This window comes from Fistularia commersonii, chromosome 18 (assembly GCF_037954325.1).
Source record: "Fistularia commersonii isolate RoL2024-O1a breed Wild chromosome 18, RoL_Fcom_v1.0, whole genome shotgun sequence".
NCBI lineage: Eukaryota > Metazoa > Chordata > Actinopteri > Syngnathiformes > Fistulariidae > Fistularia > Fistularia commersonii.
In genome coordinates, this window is record NC_141301.1 from 13,264,942 (window position 1) to 13,276,779 (window position 11,838).

Genomic DNA, 11,838 nt, shown 5'->3' on the forward strand with positions numbered 1-11,838 from the left:
TTTCCCTATCAGGGGAGCCACAGCGAATCAACTTTCTCCATCTAACCCTATTCTCTTTATCCTCCAAAACATCTAACATGTGCTTGTGCGCTCTCTCTGATAGACTCATTCCTGACCTTATCCATCCTGGTCACTCCCAAAGAGAACCTCAACATATTCATCCTTGTGACCTCTAGCTCTGCCTCCTGTCTTTTTGTCATTGTCACTGTTACTAGTCCATACAGCATCACTGGTCTCACCACTGTCTTGTACACCTTTTCTTTCATTCAGGCCCATAGTCTTTTATCACACACTGTAGTACCCCTGACACTTTTCTCCACCCATTCCAACCTGCTTTATACCGTCTCTTCACCTCTTTTCCACACTCTCCATTGCTCTGGGCTGTTGACTGCAAGTACCTGAAATCCTCCAACTTCCTGATCTCAACTCCCTGTAGCCTCACTGTTCCACCTGAGTTCCTCTCACTAACTTTCATTCCTCTCGTTTCCAGCGCACACCTTTACCTCTCTAGATTTTCCTTTATTCCTTTACATGTTCCCTGCTTTGCTAAAGATCGCAATGTCATCTGCAAATATCATGGTCCGTGAAGATTCCTGTCTAACCTAAGCCTGTCCATCACCATTGCGAACAAGATGGGGCTCAGAGCTGATCCCTGATGGAGTCCCACCTCCACCTTGAACTTCTCTGGTACCCCTACAGAACACTGTACCACTGTCGCTTTTCCACTCCTGGACACACTGTATATCCACCTTCCTTCTCTGCATCATGTCGACCAACTCTACCTTTTCCTGTCATAGTCCAGATATAAGTCTCTAGTCTCAATCTCAGACTCTTGCCTTTCCTCTTCTCTCTCTGCTTCCGAACACGCCTTACTCCTCTCTTTCTTTAACATACAGTAGCCCAGTTTCCATTGGTTCCCTGACATCAGTATGGCGGTCATTGTTAACCCAGGCCTCAACTGATCCGGTATGATCTGGTTATTAGGTTTGATTCCCATGTTTGATTTTGGCATAAGTTTTACGCCCGATGCCCTTCCTTCCTGACACAACCCTCTGCATGGGAGACATGGACCTGTGCCATCCTGAGGCTGCATTAATACAATATCTACTACATTTTCTATTTATCTTTTGAATCTATACAGGCCAACAAACATTTGACCAATCACTTCGGTACAGGAAGTGACGTATTTTATTTTTTCCTGCTTTTGGACCGATGTTATAAATTAGGGGGCGTGGCCAACGAGCAGACCGGAAGTGAAGCCAAGCTAGCAACAGTAGCAGTAGTGTGGGACGCCGACTCGGGGAGGCAAACACATTTAAACGTTTTTCCTGATGAAATTGCCCGAAACAATAGTTCGAAACGAGGGTAACTGGTCCACAAAACAAATTCCTCGGAGAGAGGTAGTGAATCTTGTAACCGTAATTTTGTTTCATTCAAAGGTGAGACGTCTGCGGGCAGCAGGTAAGAGGCTAGGAGTATTAGCATCGAGCTTCCTTGCTATCTCAGGTCAGTTCAGGACAGACTTTTTGTCAGCAATCTGTGTTCAATTCTTAAGTGTTCGATGACAATTAAATGTAAATGCTGCAATCGCTGAAGCTGTTCAGCAGTCTATAGTCAAAACCTTTGTGAAATATTTGCTTATTAGTCTGCATTTTGACAAAACAATTCCCAGATTACATTGTGATGGCTACAGGGAAGGTTAGCTGCAAAAAGATAGAATACATGTGTGTGAATGACAGATACCCGATAGGAGCGGCTCGGCTGCAGGATGTAGAGATTGAGAAGGTGGAGGTTTTTAAGTACACTTGTCAACAGTGCAGAGCAATGGAGGGTGTGGAAGAGGTTATTTATGGATGGATTGAACGAGGACATGATGTCAGTGGTATCAGCAAAGGGAATGCAGGGAAGAGATGGATGCAGATGGTTTGCTGAAAGGAGACAATAAGAGGATTGCCAGAAAGTTTTAAATGGTAAAGTGACAAACTTTATCAACCCAACAGTTGGCATTCAATCCTGTGAAATCATTCTTTCTCATTGATCAGACCTGTAAAACAGACAATTTGACCGCTTTTGACTGTGACGGTCTTAAGTTAGTCAATTCTGTTGTTCTCTCTACAGGGTTGTTGGATATTGTTTTTTCCCATCAATATGAATGGCAAAATTGACAAAAAAACAAAAGTTACTCAGGGTAAGGGTAGGATTGAGAGGAAAGGATGTGTTATATTTCCCATGCAGCACATGAATTTTAAAGATAATTTCAGTCGTCAAATTGGCACATGAAATGATGAATTGTTTTCAGTTTTCTGATTGAAGTCCAGAAATAAGGCCGCGTGGCCAATGTTGACTGTTAATGTTTTCAAAACCCATTTAAAATAGCTTCAAGTTGTCATTGAAAAATAGCTTCAAGTTGTCATTGAATGTTGTTTAATCAGTCATGTAACATCTGCTGTGATTCCCTCAAGTGACTCAGATAGTGCGGTGTGGATCAGCGCCGCAGTGATCGGACTTCCTTTATGACATCAGTGGCGGCCTCTGCTTTCCAACCTCAACGTTGAATAAAGTTCCTTTTCTCATAATTTTGGACTCTGTGTTATATCTACTTTTTTTGGGATTATATATATATATGTTATGTTACATATGTTTTATAAACATATATACAATTATAACAATAAATTATAAATTTGTTACCTTTTCTATCAGGGGCACTCACACTTACGCCCCCGCCTCCGCGGGTGGCGAGGGGTGGCTGGCGCCCAACTCCCAGCCTGTCGGACTACCCTGGATTGCACAGGGCCACTCACACCATTCATTCCTAGGGACAATTTACAGTTGCCAATCAACTTAAATGCATGCTTTTGGCCAGTGGGAGGAAGGGAAGAACCCACGCGGACACGGGGAGAACATGCCAACTCCACACAGATGACAACTACTCACACTGGTAGATGTGGGGCTTGAACCCGAGTTGCTTTGCTGTGAGGCTACAGCTCTAACCGCTGCGCCACCGAGCCGCCCAATGTTGATTTTGGCGGATGTTATATTTGGCATATAAGTTGCCAAATAAGCATTTAATAAGAATAGTTCATTCATTCAGATCTAGGATGTGTTATTTTAGTGTCCCCTTTATTTTTTTGCCCAGAGTTCTTCCTAGTATTGTAGTAAGATAAACTGATATATTGAACTTATTTCAGTTCAGAACATAAGTATCCGTCACAGATAAAATCCAATGTGACTGATTGAATAACGCAGACCTGTGAGTCGTTAGTCATTATCCGAACTAACATCTCAGTATTTTACATCACCCATATCAAATAATTCTGGTAGCAAAACAAGTTTTGTTTCATATTCAGTCTAAATTTATTTCGGTTAACAGTTGACTTGTGAACACTGAAAAGGAAATGTTAAGCCCAGCCACTGAGCTGCTGTCGGATGGCATTTTGCTTCTCCTCCATGGGTTGGTGTCCTCACAGACTCTGCAGGCACAGTGGCCGAGATGGTCAGGTATATAGATACACATACATACATACTTATTCTGTTTGTTATGAAGAAGAGCAAGAAGTGCAGCCACACTTAAGATATATGGAAAAATCTTCTCCTGTGGTCTTTAACCTTCAGGATTTACCACAGCAAATCAACCTTCTCCATCTGACTCACTATGAATGCATACATTGACACATACTTACTTACATACATGGACACATATACATTGATACATTCAACCATGCATACATACACATACATATATACATACTACCATACATACACACAACATACATACATACAAATGTATACATATATTCATACATATATTCAACTTCTACTACTTACACACACATACATATCTACGTACTTATATTCATACATATATACGTAAACACCTGAATATATACAAACACAAATACATACACACATACATACATGCACACACAAACATACATACATTCAACCATGCATAAATCCACACACAGACATACATTCAACCATGCATGCTACATAAAGATTTACAAATAAATACTCGCATAGATACATATATACCTACATATATATACACATATACATTTAAACATACATAAATAAATACACATACAGAGAAACATATATACAAACATACCTGGTTACATACATACATACATTTAGCCATGCATACATACACACACATAAATACATCCATACATGCCTATTTACATTCATCCATACGTTCACACATATACATATACACAAACACATACATATATGCATACATAATATATACATAAACACACATACAGATACATACGCATACATACATGCATATACAGATGTATACAAATGCATACATATATACATACACAAAAACATAAATGCAAACGAACATATATGCATACAAACATACAACAACATGAATACATATACACATGCATACACATATACAAACATACATACAAACAAACATATAAACACAAATACAAAAATACACAAATTCATATATACATACATATACACATACACACAAATGCATACACAAAACATACATACAAATAAACATATTTACATACACACTTGTATATATATATATATATATATACATATATGCACATACATAAACATATACATATACGTATACATACAACTATATATACATACAATCTTATACATACATATATCCATATACACACACATACGTTCATACACACCTAGCATATAGTATATATACACCTAGTAAAGTATATACACGTACATATATACATACAAATATGCATATATACAAACACATTCAACCATGGATACATGTACACACACACATACATACGGACATTCATAAAAACATTCACACATACATACATATTTACAAACATAAAAGTACATGCACACATAAAAAAAACATACATATATACATACACACACATTCAGCCATGGGCACATACACACACACATACATACATTCATTCATAAAAACATACAGGAACACATACATATTTACATACATATTTACATACATACTTATACATCTACATATATACATAAACTGGTATAAAAACACATACATCTATAAACACATACATACATACATACATACCTCCACACATATATTTACACATAAAAACATATATACCTGGTAACATACAGTCATATACACATAAATACATACCAACATACATATATACATATACAAACACGCATATATACATATAAATCAACATGCAATCATGCATACATACATTCACAGACACATAAATACCAACATACATTTAACCATGCACACCTACACACATAGATACATACAACAAAAGTATATACAGATAAATACATACATAGAACCATAAATACAGACACACACATTCAAAAATAAATACATACATACATACATACATACATACATACATACATACATACATGCATACATACATACATGCATACATACATACACTCAACAATGGTTACATACACACATACTTACATACATTCATATGTAAATACATACCTACACATATACATATATAAAAACATACATATACACCTACATATATACATACACACATATACATAGGTATAAAAATACATACATTCATATACACATACACACAAATACATACAAACATACAACAACATGAATACATATACATACACACAAACATACATACATACATAAATACAAACATATAAACAGAAATACAAACATATAAACAGAAATACAAAAATACATACGTATATATATATATATATATACACACACACATACATACATACATACATACATACATACAGACACATGAATATATATATACCTGTATACATACAACCATACATACATGGATACATATATACATACATACACACATACATATATTCATACACACCTATAGATATACACACATACATACATGTGAACACATACCTAGTTACATACATTCTAGCATGCATACATACACACGCATACATATATACATACATATGAACATACATAAATACATACACATACATACAAACATACATACGTACATACATATACACATACATAAAAACAAACTCACACAAACAAATATTCATACATATACATACACACACATAGATTCAAACATGCATATATACATAAAAATTTACACATATACACATACATGTATACATAAATGCATTCAACCATGCATACATACACACATATACATTCATGCATATAAACATACATACAATTATACACATACATACAAATATGTATATATTCATACCTGTTACATACATGCATACATACATTCACACATATACATACATACATATCACCATACATTTAGCCATTTATACATACAGACATACATACACACATACAGACATACATACATACGCACATGCAAACATACATACATACGCACATGGATACATACACACATAATTCTGACAAAAACACATATACATACATATGCACATACATACATGCATATACAGATACATGCACATACATACATACATACATGTATATACAGATACATACACATACATACATACGAACACTCACAAACATTCATACATGTACATAAACACAAACATACATACAAAATATATACATACAATCATACATATATACATACAAATGTATACATATACACATACATGTATGCATACATACATTCATCCATGCGCACTTACGCACACACACACACACACACATACCCATCTACATACATTCACATGTACTTATATTCATACATACATATATACATTTACACCTACATATATACACACACGTATATACATATATACATCAGACATATAACCATACATAAATACATTCATACATTTATACCCACAAAAATATAAATACAAACATATATATACATGTATACAATAAATGTATGTATATACAACCATACATACATACATACATACATATATACAAATTTATACATAGATAAATCCATAAACACATACATAATTTATACACACCTACATATATACACACATACATACATGTAAATATGCGAACACATACATAGATACATACATTCAACCATGCACACATAAACACACATATATGCATATATACCTATATATATACATACACACATATACATTCATACATATAAACATACATAAATATATACACATACATACAAACATATAAACATACTTACCTGGTTACATTTAGGCACACATACAGTCACACACAGACATACAAATATACATACATACATTTAGTCATGCATAAATACAAACACAGATGCATATATGCCTATAAACATTCATCCATACATTAACACATATACATATACACAAACACATATATACATGCATACATACACACGCACATACATACATACACACAGAGACTTACATACATTCATACATAGATTCACATTTAAACACATAGATACATATTTAAATACATACATATACACCTACATATATTCATATACACATACACATAGGTATAAAAATACATACATTCATATACACATACACACAAATACATACAAACATACAACAACATAAATACATACACACAAACATACATATATACATACATACATACGTAAATACAAATATATAAACAAAAATAGAAAAATACATTCATATATAAATACACACATACATATATATATACATATACATACATACATACATACATACATACATTCACACATGAATATATACATGCCCGTATACATACAAGCATGCATGCATACATACATACATACATACATACATATATCCATATACACATACATACATACATATATTCATACACACCTATATATATACACATAAATACATGTGAACACATACCTAGTTACATACATTCTAGCATACATACATACACACGCATACATATATATATACATATGAACATACATAAATACATACACACACATACATACATACATATACACATACATACAAACAAACTCACACAAACAAATATTCTTACATATACATACACATATACATACATACAAACATACATATATGCATACAAATCTATACATATACACACACATGTATACATAAAGGCATTCAATCATGCATAAATACACACGCGCGTATCTACATACATTCACACATACTTACATTCATGCATATATACATTTTCACCGACATATATACATCATAAATATAAACATACATAAAGACAATCATACATTTATACCCACAAAAACACATCCATTTAAACATATACATACGTATATATACACATATATATGTTCATCTACACATACATATATGCATACATACATTCAAACATGCACACACATACATGGATGCATACATACATTTAACCATGCATACATACACACATATACATTCATGCAAATAAACATACATACAATTATACACATACATACAAACATGTATATATTCATACCTGGTTACATACATGCATACATACATTCACACACATACATAAATACATATCACCATACATTTAGCCATTTATACATACAGACATACATACACACATACAGACATACATACATACATACGCACATGCATACATACACACATAATTCTGACATAAACACATATACATACATATGCACACACATACATGCATATACAGATACATGCACATACATACATACGAACACCCACAAACAAACATTCATACATGTACATACACACAAACATACATACAAAATATATACATACAATCATACATATATACATACAAATGTATACATATGCACATACATGTATGCATACATACATTCATCCATGCTCACTTACGCGCACACACACACACACACACACACACATACACATCTACATACATTCACACGTACTTATATTCATTCATACATATATGCATTTATATGGGCAAAGCAGTTCTGCCCTGCCAAGAACTCCATTGGCTTTGTCAGGGCTGGGGAGCAGGCGGCCACAGCTAAAAGAACACCAGCAGGCATCCTGATATCTGCAAGAGACTGGCAGCTGATAGTGGACGTTGGAAAACAGCTTAAGTTCCCTAGCCATATTGCAACCACCACCCTCTGTCCTGACATTGTCCTTGTATCAGAGGCCACCAAGCAAGTGATAATGTTGGAGTTGACCGTCCCGTGGGAAGACCGCCTGGAAGAGGCTTTTGAGAGGAAGCTCTCCAAGTACACGGGACTGGTCAGGGGGTGCCAGCAAGCAGGATGGAGGGCAAAATGCCTTCCAGTGGAAGTGGGCTGCAGGGGATTTGCAGCCCGGTCCTATGCCAGCGCTTTGGGTTGTCTGGGCATCGTCGGGCAGCATAGGAGAAGAGCCATCCGCAATACCACCGAAGAGGCAGGGAGGGCCTCAAGATGGCTGTGGCTCAAGAGAGGAGAGCCATGGAATCATGGTAGCTCGCGTGCCAACTGGACACAAGCCGGGGCCTGATCAGCCCTGGCTGGGTCACCTGGATGAGGGTGTATGATGTTGAAAGACCCGAAACACCCGAAACACCCGATGATCCCAGGAACATCACTGAGGATGTGCCCAGGTGCATCAGTAGATGTGTTTACACAGCATACCTACATATATACAAACACGCATATACATATATACATCAGACATATAACCATACATAAATACATTCATACATTTATACCCACAAAAAACACAAATACAAACATATATGTATATATACACAGTACATGTATATATACACAACCATACATACATACATTCATGTATACTAATTTATACATACATAAATCCATATACATATACATAATTCGTACACACCCACATATAGACACACATACATACATGCAAATATGGGAACACATACATAGATACATACATTCAACCATGCACACATAAACACACATATACATTCATACATATAAACATACATAAATATATACACATACATACAAACATATAAACATACATACCTGGTTACATTTATGCACACATACAGTCACACACATGCATATATACATACATACATTTAGTCATGCATAAATACAAACACAGATGCATACATGCATATACATTCATCCATACATTAACACATATACATATACACAAACACATACATATATGCATACATACGCACGCACATACATACATACACACATAATAAATACAGAAACACACATACATACATATGCACATGCAAACATACAAACTCACATATATATACATACATATACACATAAAAGCATACATGCATACACCCACACGCACACAAAAACACATACATACATACATACGTACTTACATGCACAAAAACAAAGATACATACATACTTTTACACATACAAACACAGATACATACACAGCAACTTACATTCATACATAGATTCACATTTAAACACACAGATACATATTCAAATACATAAAAGTATATACACATACAAAGATTCATACACACCTACATATTCATATATACACATACATGCAAACACATACATAGATACATACATTCATCCATGCATACATATACACACATGCATAAATACATACCTGGTTACATATATGCATTGATACATTCACACACAAACATAAATACATACATACATTTAGCCATGCATACATACACACACACACCACACACACACACATACATACATTCATACATGGCTATATACATTCATCCATACACTCACACATATACATATACACAAACATACATGCATACATATATAATACATACATAAACACCCATACATTCATGTATATACATATACATACACACATACAACTCACACAAACATACATTCATACATAAACATACACATACATACATACATACACACATACAAAGATACATACATAAATATATACATACAGTCATACATACATACATATATATATACATAAAAACAAACACACACATACATACATAAATATATTCATACATACGTACTTACATGCAAACAAACAAAGATACATACATACTTTTACACATGCAAACACACCTACATCGACTTACATACATTCAAACATACACTCACACACACACACCTACATATTTACATACATAAAAGTATATCCACATACAAACATTCATAAACACCTACACATATAAACCATACATACATGCAAACACATACATTCATACATTCAACCATGCAAACATATATTCCTACATATATACATACACACATACATATATAGACGTATATATATCTATATAGATATACACACACACACACACACACACACACACACACACACACATATATATATATATATATATATATATATATTTATATATATAATGATGTGATAATGGTTTAATGTTTATATGTAGTCTCAATACCAAATTACCTTATCCTCTTATCTTAAGTTTTGGCAAGCCAACATGCCTGAAACTGTTCATTCAACCAGTGCATGATACAAAGAGAATATTAAAAAAACAAAAAGAAATCCCTTAAGTGCACTAATACTTCCTGTTGCTGTTGAAATGATCCAGCTGCATACGAATTCTTTGAAAAAAACCCACTACTTAGCAACAGACAGGATGACCATATGTCGAAGTTAATGGAGTGTACATGTCCAAGCATGTCTCAGCACTAAGGCATGCTGTGCTCTTTCACAGGAAGTCAGTTGGAAACCAGCCCAGTGTGGAGTTTCCCAGAGGCCCCTAGCCAAGTTTGCTTAAAGCAGAGCGGAGGTGACACCTGCTCCACCCAAGCCAGAGTGACCAAGCGTTGAAGGTGGAGTTTCAAATTCACTGTCACAGACGGACTGAGGGGAATTTACAGAGTATTAAGCTCAGGTCACTGAGCCCCCATTGATGTGGAGGGTCTGACTTTAAGAGCTGGGTCTTTATGTGTGATTTGTGACATCACAATTAATGTGAAAGCCAATATGGTCCGACATTCTGTAGCCGAATGGACAATGCAGAGAAGCATGATGCATTTGAATTTGAATCTTGCGAGGGAGAATTTCAGAGCAA